This window comes from Podarcis pityusensis (genome assembly GCF_964106645.2).
Source record: "Podarcis pityusensis genome assembly, chromosome: 3".
NCBI classification, from domain to species: Eukaryota; Metazoa; Chordata; class Lepidosauria; order Squamata; family Lacertidae; genus Podarcis; species Podarcis pityusensis.
Window position 1 is genome coordinate 4,081,077 of NC_138026.1, and position 16,680 is coordinate 4,097,756.

Consider the following 16,680-nt stretch of genomic DNA (forward strand, 5'->3'; position numbering starts at 1 on the left):
ATCCCCTTCTCCTTGTGCCCTCAATCTTTCCCAACATCAGGGTCTTTTCCAGGGAGTCTTCTCTTCTGCTGCTCATGCAGTTTTGGGCAGCATCCACATGATGGTGTTGGCATTAAGAGACAGCCTGTTTAATCCAGATTTACCCCAATCCATCAAAAGAACCTGTTGCCAATTACCCATTTGTGAGATTAAGCCGCTGTTGGCCATATAAAATGGCCTTGACATAAATAAAAGTACAACTCGTACAAGGCACTAAAAAGATGTTATTGTTGAATAAAACATCAACTCAGAGCTCTACATTGTTCACTAGACATCACTGAAAAAAATTATATTGAAGTCAAGTGAACAAACTAATACTTTATGAACGGTCTTTACCTTTGATGTGGTCTTCCAACAAACCTGTCAAAAGACAAATGATTCAAATTTCATGTTTTCGGAAGCAAATTGAATCATCCCAATTTTTGTCCCTGGCGATGTTATTATATCACCCTCTGTGTTTATACAGACATGCCGTGTTTAAATGACAGATAATGGCATGATTGCTTAAGACACTTAAAATAATGTGACACCAATTTATTAACATTAGAAATAAAGCCTTTGAAAAGGACCTTGAGCATTATATTAGCATTGATGTGTCAATCCTTTACTTGAAGGATGGTAAGCCTGAGTCCCAGCACAGTCTTAATTAACAGGAAATAATTAGTATCTTTTTCCCCAGCTGTGAATTTGAGGGTTTTTTTCAACTGAATCCATTGATTGATAATTACAGTGGAGTTACATGTAGTAAAACTCCCAGTATTGCAATTTCTAATTGGCCTTTAAGGACATTTTACTGTTTCAGATACTTTGTTCCAGAATTCAGTTCTGATTTTTCTTTTCTTTTTTGAACAATTTAATAAGGACACTTTTCTCTAAAAGGTAATGGGATTGTAGAAAAGAATGTGCCATATATATATATATATATATATATATATCATTGCAGATGCCATTAAAATACAGACAGTTGTGGTGCTTTCTGTGTTTTAATTCGTATAATTTTAAATTTAATTTGACAGTTGTATGTGTTTCAGTTGCTTTTATGTGTTGTAAATACATTGCAATGGCTGCGGTTGATGCAAATATCTATAATTTATCAATGTAGTCTATCCATCTCTCTCCACAGACACAAGCCAGTTCCTCAGAGATGTGTGAGGACAAGGGGACATCTACAGAGCAAGTGGTTTCAATGTGTAGTGGCATGGAACTCTGAGGACCCAGGAACTGCCTGTTTTGTGTGTCAGATAACACTCTAGGCCAGCAATGGTGATCCCTCTGGCCCTCCAGATGTTGCTGGACTACATGCTGGACTACAGCATGGCGGATGGTCATGGATGATGGGAGTTGTAGTCCAGCAGTATCGGGAGAACCACAGCTTCCCCATCCTTTGTGAGCTTTATGCGCACAAGGGTCATTCCCCAGTCGCCCTCATACTAAAGACCAGCAGCCCATGTACAAAGGAAACCCTATAAGTTTGCTGAAATCAGGACAAGTATGCTGAGCTGAAGGGCAATATGGTGCCCTCCCCAAAGGCACATACAGAGGTTAGTTGGATTTGCAGTTGAATCTTACTCCAATATAGGTGAAAGGAAAGTATCTTCCACTGTGATTGAGGGCAGGCCGGGCCACATGGCACTCACAGCTCTGTCCCCTCCCCGCCTCTCGACATTGCTTGCCTGAGGCAGCTGCCTCACTGCCTCATCCTAGAGCTGGCCCTGGCTGGAATTCTGCAAAACTAGGACCTTTCTCACAGTGTACATCAGCTAGAGTTGAGTTTTAATGACAAGTGGCCATTAGGATGTATAGCAGTGGTTCTCAAAGGGTGTGGCGAGCCACAGTGTGTGGCAGGAGAGGATGGCAAGTGTGGTGGGAACATTCAAGGACAATCAATGAAACACTTAAACATTTCAGTGCAATATAGTATAGAATACTATAGTATAGTACCAAAATATTTATTTATTTGCAGAATATAGATAGATATCTTTTCAAAATGAGAGTAAGAGCATCAACTGATACTAAGGACAATCTTAGTTGTGATCCGGAATCGCCATTCGAACAAAGTGCTGGAAAATAGCATTGGCTATTCTTCTACAGTTCTCCATGACATAGTGTTGTGAACTGAGATTTTTAAGAAAAGAGAAAGGCTTCTTTGGGCTGAGGAGATGAGATTATTATTGTTTGTCTCAAATTAGACCTAATATAAATGAGATTATCTGGCAAAAGGAAGCTCACACCACTCATTGAGTTTGTACACGTTATGAAAGGCTTGTTAATAATTACATTTTGGGAAGATTCTTATGTAGTTACATTGTTTTATACTTTCTCGATGTCCCATGATCACAGGGGTGCCAACTTGAACAAAATATTGTGGGGACCCAGGTAAGCCCCACCCTGCATAATGAATCACATGACACAGTGAACACACACCATTTAAATGGGAATGCCCATCATCTTTGTGGGGGCCCGGCCCCATCAAATATTTTATTGTGGGGGCCAAAGCCCTCACAGCCCCTAGGAGCTGGCTCCTATGCACGGTCATATTATAAAATAGTCGTGTTCTGTGTTACAAATCAAGCACTGCTAGGAGTTGTTGCCTTTTGTTTTCCAGTGTATTTCTTATCCAAAAGAGATTTGGTGTGGCGCGAGCAAATTTTTATTCTGAAGGTGTGACCCAGAAACAAAAGTTTGAGATCCACTGATGCTTGGGAAGCATGCCCAAACCAAGGAGGAATTAAACCCCTTGTTTTCAATGAACGTGATGTGCTGCCAAAATACAGAGCCATGCTTTCAATGTCAGATTAACATAAGCAGAGCAAGCTGCTATTCACCTGTGACATTTACTCCATGGATGTTGGTAAGGAACCTTGACAGATGATTGCAGTCACCATTATATGTATATATCTCTGATGATAATTCATATCGGCTCAGTCACTTCATGCCAGAGAACACTGCACAGCTTCCTACACAATGAAGATGTCGGTTTGCTCACTCACACACTTGCCATGTCTTGGCTGCTAGTGCATCTTTCTCAGCAGTGATATACATGAGCTACCAACTTATTCAGAATGCCTTTGTTGCTTTTCACCCGCACAACCTCTCTCATTTCAGTCATCAGTGTAAGGACTTCAACTATACTAGAGCCCTGGTCAATTGTTCATTTAGGTACAAATGTCTGTGTGCATGCACACTGGGGAGGTGCATGGACCTTGCATCTGTAGCTGTGTGTTTTTTTAAAAAAAATCCAATCTGTTTCTGAGTCGCTCTGTGTTCTTTGTCCTTTAATCCGTGCTTTGGATTCCAAGCCGCTCTATATAGAATAAAGCTCCATTTTCCTCATTCAGTATAATGGGGTATCTAAAAAATAGCTATATCCATTTCCCCATAACTTAAAAGTATCTTCAGCTATTGTGCTTTAACAAAAAGCTATCCAGAGCTCTTCTATGCTCCATGAGCAACTTTTTGGACTGTCTTATTGTAAAGCTTATGAAATCAGAGAAACATATACGAAAATTTAAGTTTAGAAACAACAGAGCAATGCAAGGCGGCTGATCCCACTCAAGGGGTTATTAACACACTTTGACTTGGAGCGACGAAAGACCTCTGAATCACCCCAATTTCCCTTGTTATTTGGCTCCCACATACACCCCCTAGTTTGTGCGTGTGAGCGTGTGTGTAATAAAATATAAGGAACATTGCCATAATATAATATCAACATTAAAAAATCACATCTAGCTAATCCGACTATATGCCATATAAAATCAAATCAAAATGCTGTGAAAATAAATGCAACCATTTTGGAGCTGCAACAGAGCAATACGCCAGGGGGGTTTGCTCGAACCCCTCGCACACTGAAAGACGGCACGAGGCAGTTGCACTATGTGGTCTCCAGTACCAATGCACATGCCAGCTGGGCTCATGCGTCTCTGGCCCTGGGACAATCAGTATCCTTCATTTTGTGGCGAAACTATATGTTTCTTTCACATGGCTTCAGAATGCAGAGGTGGATTTAAAGGAGTCAGACCAGTTTGCCTGCACTGGGTGCTGAGCTGAGAGCAGGGCCGTCTCTAGCAGATGCAGCACCGGGGTGCAAATATCCACTCAGCGCCCCCAAATTACCACAGATGGGGGGAGAAGCTGTGCACTGCCAGCCATGGGGTGTGTGCGCCACTCTCCCCCATGCCGCTGTGGGAGAGCAATCGCCCCAGAGGCTTGGGAGGGAAGCTGTGCACCCGCCAGCCATATAGTTGGCGGGGCACAGCTTCCACCCTAAGCCTCTGCAGGGATCGCTCTCCTCCCACGGAGGCTTAGGAAGGAAGCTGCACATATGGTTGACGGGGCACAGCTGATGGGCATGCAGGGAAAGGGGAGGCTGCCGGCAAAGCTGCGCAGCTCCCCCACTCACTGACAGGCTGGCGCCCTGGCGCAACGCACCACTAAGCCGTATGGGAAAGACGCCTCTGGCTGAGAGGGTGCTGTGGGGGGCATCATGACAATGATGCTCAATGGAGGGTGTGAGTCAGGGGCACCAAATTTTGGTGTCGCACAGGGCACCACTAAAATTTGAAAGGCCAGAGTTGGCGGCTGCAGAATGCACAGCGTGACTTATCCCTGTTAAAGGCAGCAAAGGGGATACTCTGAGAGCAGCAGCAAAGGAAGAGCAGGGGCTGTGTTTCCAATGCCCTCATTCCATCAGCACAAAGATTTGCTGCTTACACAATGGGACTCTCCCTCCTCTTCTCCCCTGCCCACTACATCCTCTCCTAACTTGCCCCAAATGATTTAGTGAGGAGAAGAAGGGGTGCAGTGCAGCAAGGCCCCCTGTCATATAAGACAAGACAAGGTGGAACAAGGTTCTGGCAGAGGGTAGGCAGGGCTTGGCAGGCCTCAGGCTGTGCTCTGGAGAAGACAGAGCTCTGACATTGCTCCAAGAAGGAGCAAGCTGGAACTGAGCTCTTCTGTAGTAGCAATAGCAGCAGGTGCAGCCTAGTTGTTCGTGGCACCTCTTAGTGGCCCCAACCTTCTCCAGTAACCTCCTTCTGTGATATCCATGTTAGAAGATGGCAGAGCCACATCCTCAGGCCAGGGTGGTGGGGGCAGGCATTGGCTCCATTGGCTCACCTCAGCACACTTCTGGGTCCAACCCTGCATGTCCCTCTCCTTCTGCTGCAGACTCCTCACCACCCCCCTTTCCTGAAGAAGGAATCTGACACCAGGGTCACAAAAGGGAGAAAGTTCCATTGTGCAAGCAGAAGGGACTTCGCAGCACTACTGCAGATGCAACACAATATACAGCTACTGGAAGCCTGATGACCACAGTGGGAAGGGACCCTGAAGGCACAATGTAATGTTTCTATGGCAGGTGTGTGCCCACAGGTGCCATGTTGGCAACTTGTGGCGTACAATGTCTGGAATCAGCTCTCTGGGGTTTTGGACAGGGCACACACCTGGAGATGGCCAAGATAGAATCTGAGACCTCCTGCATACAAAGTGGATGTTCAACCACTGAGAGATGGCCCTTGCCCTTTGTTCCCCAAAGTGCCTCTGCTGTGCTGGGGAAGTTCACTGTTGGCCAAGTAGATCTCTCCCTGCAAAGGGTGAAGCCTTTGTTACACTTCAGTATATCATGAGGGAGACATTAAACATGCTTTCTGAGCATTCAGGAGGCTCAGAATACCTTTGTTTGCAATTGTTTTTAGTGCAAATAGTGCTTTTATTTTCTTTTTAAAAAGGTCAACAGTTTACTTCACCAGAAACACAACTGAATCACATCGAAATGTTTTAGCAATCAAGACACAAAATTTTAGCTTTGATTGTTTTGAGAATTATCATGGTGCTTTATTTCATATTTCATTCTTTCTACACACATGAGAAAGAGAGAGAGAGGGAGAGAGAGCAGAGAGTGGAGCTGTTCTGCAGCACTTCTACAGGGATCTCAATCAAAGAAATGTGCATTACATTTTGATTCATGGACATTTTTATTGCCAGGTGGAGCTAGAAGAGGGATTGGGAAAAGGAATCTCAACAGGTTTCTCTTAGCCTCTCCAACACTGGAGGGCTTATGAGAGCAGCCTTTTGATTCTCCACTGTTCATCGATCAACCCTGCTGCTACACGGTGCCCAACGCCTCATTTAGGGTTTTTTTTAAAAAAAGGTTAAAATAACACCTAGTTTCTTAAGAATGTTAAAGCAAATCTAAAATGCAGGCTAGCAAGCATATACATGCTGTAATAGAGCATATTATTTGAGTAGCAGCTATGGCAAGTTGTAGAAACTGCAGCTGAAGGTGAACCATGTATCACTGGAAGAAAGAGCATTTATGGGAGTCCGATTTATGATTCTGAGTTTTATTTTAGGTAGGTTGTAAGTAATTTTTATTCTATGGTTTTAACTTTTTTTAAAAAAATCAAGCTGTTACAAGTGCCTTATTGGCTATGCTGCAGGATATATGTTTTAGAAATATTTACTTACCTGCTTACTTGCCAAAAATCCAGTGACACCATTGGAACCCAGTTGGTTCTGCATGTGGTGCTGCTATAGTTCAGAGATTTCTTAAGAGAAAATGCAGTCCAGAAAGTTGCATGTATTTTAGCTTATGAGTCACCTGCCTCGAAGGTTGGTAGGGTTAAAACTGCATAAATCATCGTTTTTGTGCTTCTGCTTTTCACCTGAAGTCAATCTGCATCCTGGGACTGGAAAGTTGTGTTCCTGCTGCGTTTATGCACAGTGGGCTGTACCAAATGATGGTGTTGCATTCATGTAGTGGTCAGGGCACTTAATTTTCACAGGTTTCTCCTACTGGCAGCATGTCCCCCATCCCCCGCACCCCGTTGTGGGATCCTCCAGAACAGAATGAAACATGGTACTGAGGATTGCAGGGGGTGTGGGGACAGCAAAAATCTGATTCTCCAGTTTATGGGAGCAGAAGCATTTTCTGCTAAGGCATTGGGTATAAATCACTATGCTTACCTGGCCTTGGTATGCAAGTTGATATCACAGAGTTTGGTGGGATCGCAGAAGATGGTTTTGTGCAAAAGAGTAAAAATATCCTGAGATTTAATTTGGCTCGGTGTGAGAGAATTAAAATGTTTCAAGAAGGAAATATCCTGAGAATGTCAGAAGCAAGAGTAATTTAAATGGCTTCCTTGCTTAGGCTGCATTCCTCCTTTGAAGTCCAGAGCGACATTCATTTACATAAGTGAAAATATATTTTATATATAATATTGTACCAGCCATACCTGAGCAAAGAACAGAACAGTTACTCGATATGTGGTGCCTCCTGAGAAAGAAAAGGATTTGAAAACATGAACTACATACCAACTCAGAGTAAGTTTTTATTTGAAAATTTGGCTACATCTACTACACCTTCCTCTGATAATGAGACATAGAATTGTGGATAATTTTTTTACTACAATCTCTGAATCCTTTCCCCACCTATAAAATACACTGTATATTCTGGCAGATGTGCAGTTTCATATCAATGAGAGGGGAACAGACAAGATGAACTCTAGAACAAACTCAACATATTCATTTTAAAGCCCTCAAAAGCTTCCTCCTTTAAACCTGAGCCAGTATTTTCAGTTTTAACCATTTTGGGGTTCTTTGTGACCAAGGAGTAGAGTTTTCTCATTTTTTCATTCTAAGGTTTACAAGTAAGTCATTCCAATTTGCATCCTTGGTATTCATCTCACACAGAGGTGGGTGAGTGGGATTCTTACTCATTTTTGTGTCTCTAGAGTAAAACACACTAAAAGTAAATTTAAAAATGAATTCTCTTACAAAAATCACCTCATTTTTGTTTAAAACCATTTAGCATAATAGATTTTTAATAGAATAAAATTAAAAGCATTTAGCATAATAGTGAAACTGCACTTTAAGGTGGGGGACTTGCAGGATTTTTAGACATTTCTTTTTATCTACATACCAATCCCCTCAATTTTCATCGTACGTTTAAAATCTATTTGATCACATTCTGAAATCTTGAAGTGCTACTGGAATTGAAGTACAGTGGTACCTCGGGTTAAGTACTTAATTCATTCCAGAGGTCCATTCTTAACCTGAAACTGTTCTTAACCTGAAGCACCACTTTAGCTAATGGGGCCTCCTGCTGCCGCCGCGCCGCCGGAGCACAATTTCTGTTCTCATCCTGAAGCAAAGTTCTTAACCCAAGGTACTATTTCTGGGTTAGCAGAGTCTGTAACCTGAAGCATATGTAACCTGAAGCATATGTAACCCAAGGTACCACTGTATAATGGAACCAAAAGTGTATCACAATCGTAGAACAATTACAGAATGGAACTGCAGAAATCCGCTCATCTGCACCAGCTCCTACACTGGCCAGCTTCAACACCTTCTCTCTCTCTCTCTCTCCACTTTTGTATTCTGTTGAATTATTTGTTTGCACTGATAGTGCAAGGCCAAGAAGTATAGTACAGTGTGAAATTATATGGCCTCTTCAACTGAGCAATCAGTACAAGTTGTCCATCAGACATCCAGTAAGCAGTTGGTTCAGTCTTTAACACATTCATTTTATAGCTCCACATGAGATCTAATTACAGTTTTATTAGTAGGGCTGGTATTAACTGTCAGTAATTGCTATATATTCAATTTAGGATTTGCCACTTAAATTGGGCTTCCACTATTTAACCAGGTGCCCTCTTTTATTACGGAACACATTCAAATGTGATGTTCCAGCTTCATATGCCAGTGAACACTTTCTCCATTCTCAACATAATGGGTCTGAGCATTGTGTTTAGGAAGACACACTGTGCATAAAACATCTCCAGTAGGTTGACCTTCGGGGAGATTTTGCTGAGGAACTGAGCAACTCCCACAGCCATCGAAGACTGCATGGTTCTGCAACAGTAAGGACTGCCAGGTCTTTGCTCAGACTTGGGGATTTTTAATCATGTGTCCATGTGCCACTTTGTTCTTCTCTTCACTTCAGACACAATACTTATCAACAGAGCCAGTTCACACCTTCCTATGACCACTGAAAAGTGTGCAATACTCAAACGTAGACACAACCATGTACAACTCTCCTTTTCCAAGAGTCAAATTTCCATTATATTTACCAAGCCACCACTTCTGTCTCCACAGACACTTTGAAAAAACCTCAAATCTGTACTTGTGAGTTAAAATAATGTTAAATCAGCTATATTCAGCAGCAACTTCCTCATCTCTGTACATCAAGTTCCTTTACTCTCTCCTTCCAAATCCCACAGCAAAGCCCACTCCTTTTCCTTTTTTTAGAAAGATGCTGCCGGAGCTTCACTGGCACTTAGATCAGATCCTCTGGCATTCACCATTCTCAGTTCTTGCCCTTTCCTTTCACCCTGCCTTTAATATCTAATGCCGACTGCAAAGACTCAGATTAAGCACGGTGTCACTCCTTTGTTCAGTACAGCACCTAGTACAATAGGGACAAGGTGCAGTCGTTTTGCTTTACTGACAAACAAATAAGTGGATTTGTGTGCCAAAAAAAGGAAGCTGGTATAGCAGGGTTGACAGTAATGAAACCCAACTTTTTTTGGACGGTCTTTTCACTAAAATAAGCAGATATGATCAAACGTATGCAGGCAGCTGGTCTGCTGAGTTAAGAAAGTGCCATTTTCCCGCAGACACATTTCAGAAGAGCAGTGCGTTTTAAATGTGTTTGTCAGTCTTTTCACTGTCAGTTTAGATCTCTAGCCGTAGCGATTCTTGCTCATATGTACTGACTATCAAATCTGAGGTCAGGCATGAATTCTTCCCAGTGGCATGCAGGAAGGATGAGTGTGGATTTTGTGCGCACGCGCAAGGGTATACTTGTCTTCAAAGAGCTGATCAAATGGGATGTAAATAACAACGAAAGCCTTGAGACTATAAATACAGAAATACTTCTGCACCCACATGTCCAGTTCTAAGCACAAAGTTTGGGTCTGGACCTGCTGATTACTATGTCAGTTTAGGAAGTGGCGCTGTGGTCTTGCAGATCAGAAGGTCGGCGGTTCAAATCCCCGTGACGGGGTGAGCTCCCATTGCTCGGTACCTGCTCCTGCCAACCGAGCAGTTCAAAAGGACATCAGAGTGCAAGTAGATAAATAGGTACTGCTCCGGCGGGAAGGTAAATGGCGTTTCCGTGCGTTGCTCTGGTTTGCCAGAAGCAGCTTAGTCATTCTGGCCACATGACCCGAAAGCTGTCTGCGGACAAACGCCAGCTCCCTCGGTCAGTAAAGCGAGATGAGCACTGTAACCCCAAAGTCGTTAGTGACTGGACTTAATGGTCAGGGGTCCCCTTTACCCCTTTACCTTAGAAAGTTTAAAGCTGATGCCCTGGATTCGGGAAGGTCAATTTGCCAAATGACCAGGGTTGAAGCCAGGGTAAGACCTTGCACAATATGGCAGAAAACTAGCAGAACCTTGAGGTAACTGATTTTTCAACCAGTGTTGAAAAGGCAGCGCTCCCCTTGGGGGTGGGCCTGACGGAGCACATAGGCTTCCCTCAGGTCTGCTCCTGCTGCCTGCCCTGCCCCTCTGCACTCAGTTCTTTGTCAGATCACCCCCTCCTTTTTGTTATGCTATGTCTTGTATAATGGGACCTTGCTACGACCATGTTGGTCACCAGATTCGGTGCCAGGTACAAATTTGTCCACCAGGCCAATGGGCTCCAGCCTGGTAGTTTTGCCTAACTCATAGCATCATCACAACTTTGGTGGTTTAGGCACTGGGTAAATCATAGTCTTGGGTGGAGGTGAGGTTGTAGTCTCTGCCTACCCCTCCTGTTAAAGGGGTCCAGGAGGTGTGGCTTCTGCCCATATGCCCAGCCTGTGGCAAGCCCTACAAGGGTCTCCCTATTTGATGTAAGTCATGGGACTTCCCTGCTGCCAGATTGACCTTGCTTCACTGCCAGCAGGTGGGTTGGAAATCAATGGTTATGCCCAATGCCTATGCCAGACCTCTTACATCTGTAGTCAATAAAGTTGTGGCCTTATTTGAGCCAACTAAGCTGTGCTGTGTCTATTCTTCCTACCCAGTCAAGGGGCGGTGGGTTCAGAGAACTGGACGTTCAACAGCAAAGCAGTAAGATGTGATTGGTTTGCTGCAGGCCTGGACAGGACAAACAGTAGAATGAGGAAGTAGAACAAGACATAAAGTGAACTATAATGTCCATCTGTAGGTAGAGGTAACTTATTTTAAAATGCTTCCTATATTTAATACTTTCCCCCCAAAACAACAACACCCCAGCTCACATAGGAGTTTTAATGCAGCTGAGCATCCAAGCATGCGACACACCCACAACACCTTTGCAATCTGAATTGTTACAGTACCACTACCACCATAGGAACCAACTCCTAAGGCCATGGGGGCTTCAGCCCCCAAAATAAAATATTTGAGGGGGCCGGGCTCCCACAAAGTTGATGGGCATTCCCATTCAAATGGTGTGTGTTCACTGTGTCATGTGATCAATTATGCAGGGCGGGGCTTACCTGGGTCCACAGAATATTTTATTCAAGTTGGCACCCCTGACCACCACATTCCCATTGCATGCTGCTGCAGAGGTAATGATCAGGCATAAATCGTATGAGGAATGGAACTAGTTTAGGATGAAGTCCAGAACCCAGAACTCTAGCAAAGCCTGGTTTAGGGTTGCCAAGACAGCTAGCCTTTAAAAGGTGGAGGGGAGGGGAGGGGATGGGGAAAGCAGCTCCCCCAGAGAAGTAGCTCATTCGCCACCCCCAGCCTTCACACCTTCTGTGCCCTCGTCAGATTTTTTTCCCTTCCTGGTGACACCACAACACCATCCAATGTTAGCGAGGCAGCCTGCCAACATCCTCTCCCTACTTCCTTTCATATCTCGTTGCTGGAAGGCGGAGGCCGGTTCTGGGTCTAGGGCAGTTTAAGTAGTTCCACGTTTCACACTGTTTCAGATTAACAAGGGCAATATTTAAATGTGAGTTGTGACAGGATGGAAACATAAGAGGTTTGTGAGTAGTGGCTTTTTCAATATAATTTTTTCCCCTCAAGAATCATCTAGTTCACCATGTGAGAGTTCAAACTGCCTGACTGTCCATTAAAGGCATTTATTAACGATCACATACCTTCCAACATTTCTCCAATGAAAATAGGGTCATTCCATTCCATAATGATAATTTTACTATTTATACTCCACACATCTTACTGGGTTGCCCCTGCCACTCTGGGTAGCTTCCAAAATATATAAAAAACATAATAAAACATTAAACATTTAAAATCATCATCATTTTATTTGTATGCCGCCTTTCCATAGTTAAAACAATGCTCAAGGCAGCTTACAGCATGACAAAATTTACATAATTACCAACATAACAAAAGTCAACAATAAATAAACCACATCAGAAAATACACAACCAAATGGAAAACAATTTCCACATAATTCATAAAATCTAACACTAAGAAATATTTTAAAAACCTTCCCTATAGAGGATTGCCTTCAGATGGCTCGGGGGGTTGGATTACTCCATACCCTCCAACATTTCTCCAATGAAAATAGGAATACCCTAAGGAAAAGTGGGACATTCCAGGATCAAATCAGAAACCAGGACAGCTTCTCTAAATCAGGGATGTCCCTGGAAAATACGGACACTCGGAGGGTCTGTGATCAGGTCTTTCCCAGGGAACTCTGGGAATTGTAGTACTGTGTGAATGATAGGAGGGAGCACCCACAAATTGAACTTGCTTGTCACCTCAGATACCATACCTTTCAATGCTACTCATCCAGCCCAGTGTTCTTCCTTTTATAACTTAGTTCTGTATTCCTGCTTTTACTGCCCACCTTCACCTAGATCTGATTGAATTCCTAAATCTGATCAAATTCTGCCTACTTTCCTACTCCGAACTAGCCATGTGTTGCACTCTACACAGATGCTGCTCCCAAGTCATCGGATGGCTTTTTTAAAAAGTGAGCTCTTCTACCAGATGTTCCCAAGTTCCCAGGTGTGCTCATCCCTCAATCAAAGCTCTCGTGACTCATACAGCAGATTGCATAGCCGCTACCCATTCAAGCTAGAGAAATTGCAAACAGTTCCACACCAGTAGCGCTGCTCTTGTGCTAGCAGGTTCCTCAGAGATGCTATTCATGAGCAATGAGGCACCTCTTATCATATTGTTACTTTATGTAAAATATATGGCAATCTCCTGATACGAAAGCAGGAGAATGCTGCATTTTGCAGAACATTTGTGACAGAGTAGAAATTCCTCGGCTGGTATATCTCTGCTTATGAAAACAACCTGTTTCCCATACACTGGCTGTCTTGTCCTAGTGTTCTGCAAAAACTAGCCCTACATGAAATATCTCCTAAAATAACACAGTGCTCTGGCTAACTCAGAAAAGTTAGCTGCTTCATTTATTGAATTGTGCAGTGCTGCAATAGATCAAGGCTTCCCCCCTTGGGTGGCATAATGCAAAAATACTCAGCCCTCTAAGAAGGTGGGCGCTGGCTACTTAGGTGTCACCTAGGTTATCACTTAGGTGTGAATAAAGACACAGGTGGCACTGTGGTCTAAGCCACTGAGTCTCTTGGGCTTGCCAATCAGAAAGTCAGCGGTTCAAATCTGCTTGACAGGGTGAGTTCCCGTTGCTCTGTACCAGCTTCTGCCAACCTAGCAGTTCGAAAGCACACCAGTGCAAGTAGATAAATAGGTATCGCGGCAGTGGGAAGGTAAACAGCATTTCTCTGCACTCTGACACTCATCACGGTGTCTCATAGTGCCAAAAGTAGTTTAATCATGTTGGCCACATGAGCTGGAAAATCTGTCTGCAGATAACAGCCGGCTCCCTCAGCCTGAAAGCGAGATGAGCGATGCACCCCATAGTCGCCTTTGACTGGATTTAACCAGGGGTCCTTTACCACTTTTTCTTCAAGGATCTCAAAATGGCATGGCATATATAGGAAAGGTTGTAGTTAGTGGTAGAGGCCATGCATTGCATGCAAAAGGTCCCTTGTGTGACTAAGTAGGGTTGGGAAAGTCAACCTGAAATACTGGAGAACCACTGCTAGTCAGTATTAATAATGCTGAGCTAGATGGACCAATTTTTGAATGATGGTGCTGGAGGAGACTCTTGAGAGTCCCATGGACTGCAAGAAGATCAAACCTCTCCATTCTGAAGGAAATCAGCCCTGAGTGCTCACTGGAAGGACAGATCCTGAAGCTGAGGCTCCAAGACTTTGGCCACTTCATGAGAAGAGAAGACTCCCTGGAAAAGACCCTGATGTTGGGAAAGATGGAGGGCACAAGGAGAAGGGGACGACAGAGGACGAGATGGTTGGATAGTGTTCACGAAGCTACCAGCATGAGTCTGACCAAACTGCAGGAAGCAGTGGAAGACAGGAGTGTCTGGCGTGCTCTGGTCCATGGGGTCACGAAGAGTCGGACACAACCAAACAACTAAACAACAACAAAGATGGACCAATGGCCTAACTCTGTATAGGACAGCTTCCTATGCCACCCTCCCTCCATTTTCTCCACAGTAACCCTGTGAGTGAGGGTAGAGAAACGGTTGCCTAGTAACCGCCAGGCAGAGCCATAGCTACGGGGGTGCTAGCCAGCTTTTTTGTTCCGGGTGAAGCCTTCAGATGTAAGATCCATTCATTTCAATGATACAATCCCAAAAATGGGTTCATAGATTTAGTTTGTTTTTATCCCAGAACATACCGCATAATATCTCCAGTGAGTCATTCCAGTGCCTACAAGGATAAACTAATCCTGCTTGAAATATACGAGACTGGGACCTGGCTGCAACCCAGGACCTCTTGGAAGGCTGTGCAGCTGTTCACATAGATATCTGGCTGTGATCTTGTCATGTGTATTAGTCATTCAAAGGAGGCATTTCCATCTGTCTTTAAAACAAACAATGATCGGTGATCCTACGTTGGAGAGCTCAAGCCAAGGTAAAATGAGTCTAAGAGTGGCTACAATAGACCCAACCGCCATTCCACCTGTTTTAATGACTGTTTTTCAGATGGGTTACAGGTAGCGTAAGGCCTTCATTTGCTCTACAAATTTAACTAACATAAATTGCATACAAAACTTTTGCTCAACGTTACCTGGCCTTCTCTAGGGTTCTTTTGCAAAAGACTTATGTGGAAAAGTAAGCAAAAGTGTAACTCGATTAAACTCTGCCTTTCATTTGAGCACACACGAACACACACACACACACACACACTGAAAACTTTTATGACAGCTTAACTAACAAGATAATGCGCAACAAAGAGATCTGGTATTCAGCAGCTTCCCACGCCTTACCTGCAGGCCATACACCTGGCCAGGCTAGGATTAGCAACAGAATAACAGACAACTGGCAACAACCCTTCTCTGATATTGCCACAAAGCACTCACTGAAATTCAAACCTGAAATTGTAACTGTGTTCAAAGTGATAGGCTTCATCTGGATATTCTTAAGTAAGAAGGGTAAAAAAGGTGTTGGGAAGAACATGTGAAATAGGTCAGGAGATTAAGATTGGTCACGATCCTTGCCCTGGCCAGGCAACAGTCACCCTTAAGAGACAGGTAAGTGGCATAAATGTTTGGTTTGTCATGGCAATGCCCAACATGATATTCAATATTCCCCAGTGTGGACAAAGGCACAAAGACTGCCCTTCTCAGGGACAAGGACATTGTTCAGTGTCCATATTTTAACTCATATATATGAACACAACCTGAGTACAATTTTCAGAGACCTGATGTTCACTGGTGGTGGTCACGCACAACCTCGCTTTTCAGGGGAGAATCTGGGGGTATCTCTCGGTGAATTGTTGCCCACACTTATCACCACAGATCTCTGAGCTTTATATAAAATGGTGTATCCTAAGCCTGGTGGATTCTGTGCTGTTCCACAAGTGTCCTAGCTGGAACTGCTTGCATTTTCCTGCTGTGGCCATCAGCCCCAGTGGCAGAGAGAGCCATGGTTTGACCTCGGAGTACCAATTCATGCTCTTAATGCTTCACAGTATTTTGTGTCTGTGCACCAGGCTGCACTTGGCCCTGATCTTCTATGGGAGGCCGGTGTGTTGCTCCCATAGAGATGTCTAGCAGCTCCTTCCAATGGCTCAGCATGCTAGCTTTTCACTTTCTGAGCACACATAGTCTACACGTGTGGCCCTTAAATTGCTTTTTTATTCAGTCGTAATGAATTAGCTCTCCCACCTTTCACTTTATTTAGTTCTTCAATGTCACTGATAAAGAATACTTTCTGCTCTTTGGGTGTTTGATCCTTCTGTTCTCAAAAGCACTTCTGTTTCACCCAGAGGATTCCATTTTTTGGTGAGCTTAGAAAGGGAAAGTGTTTGTAAATTTTCTGTCTGTATGGATTCCCTCTCAGATTTCAAAAACCTAATATCTTTTTGTAGCTTTTCAAGCATGCAATTTGCTGACATTTTGAACATCCAGACTGACTTGACCTGGTTTTAACTTCTTCTTTTTAAGAATCTCCCCTCCCCTTTAAGCTTATGGGGCTATTTGATTAATAGTATGACACTGGCACGCACAGAGATTGAGATCAGTACCTTTTGCTTTTCAGACTGAAAAAATAAAATGCCATCTTGGAAGAGGTTGTATGCAGCCAAGTTCTATGCAAATTTACTTGGAAGCAAGGCCAACCGTGCTCAATGGAACTTCCTCCCAAGTAAA

At 43.6% G+C, this 16,680-nt stretch overlaps 1 long non-coding RNA gene across 1 annotated transcript in view; it reads right to left on the minus strand.

Moving 5' to 3' along the window:
* Positions 1-290: 290 nt before the first annotated feature.
* Positions 291-16,680, minus strand: part of LOC308472537 — a 53,629-nt gene continuing 37,239 nt past the window's right edge. Inside the window, exons 2-3 of the long non-coding RNA XR_013983565.1 lie at positions 7,272-7,312; positions 291-399 (exon numbers count right to left, since the gene is read on the minus strand). This is a non-coding gene — a long non-coding RNA (uncharacterized lncRNA). The remainder of the gene's footprint in view (positions 400-7,271; positions 7,313-16,680) is intronic.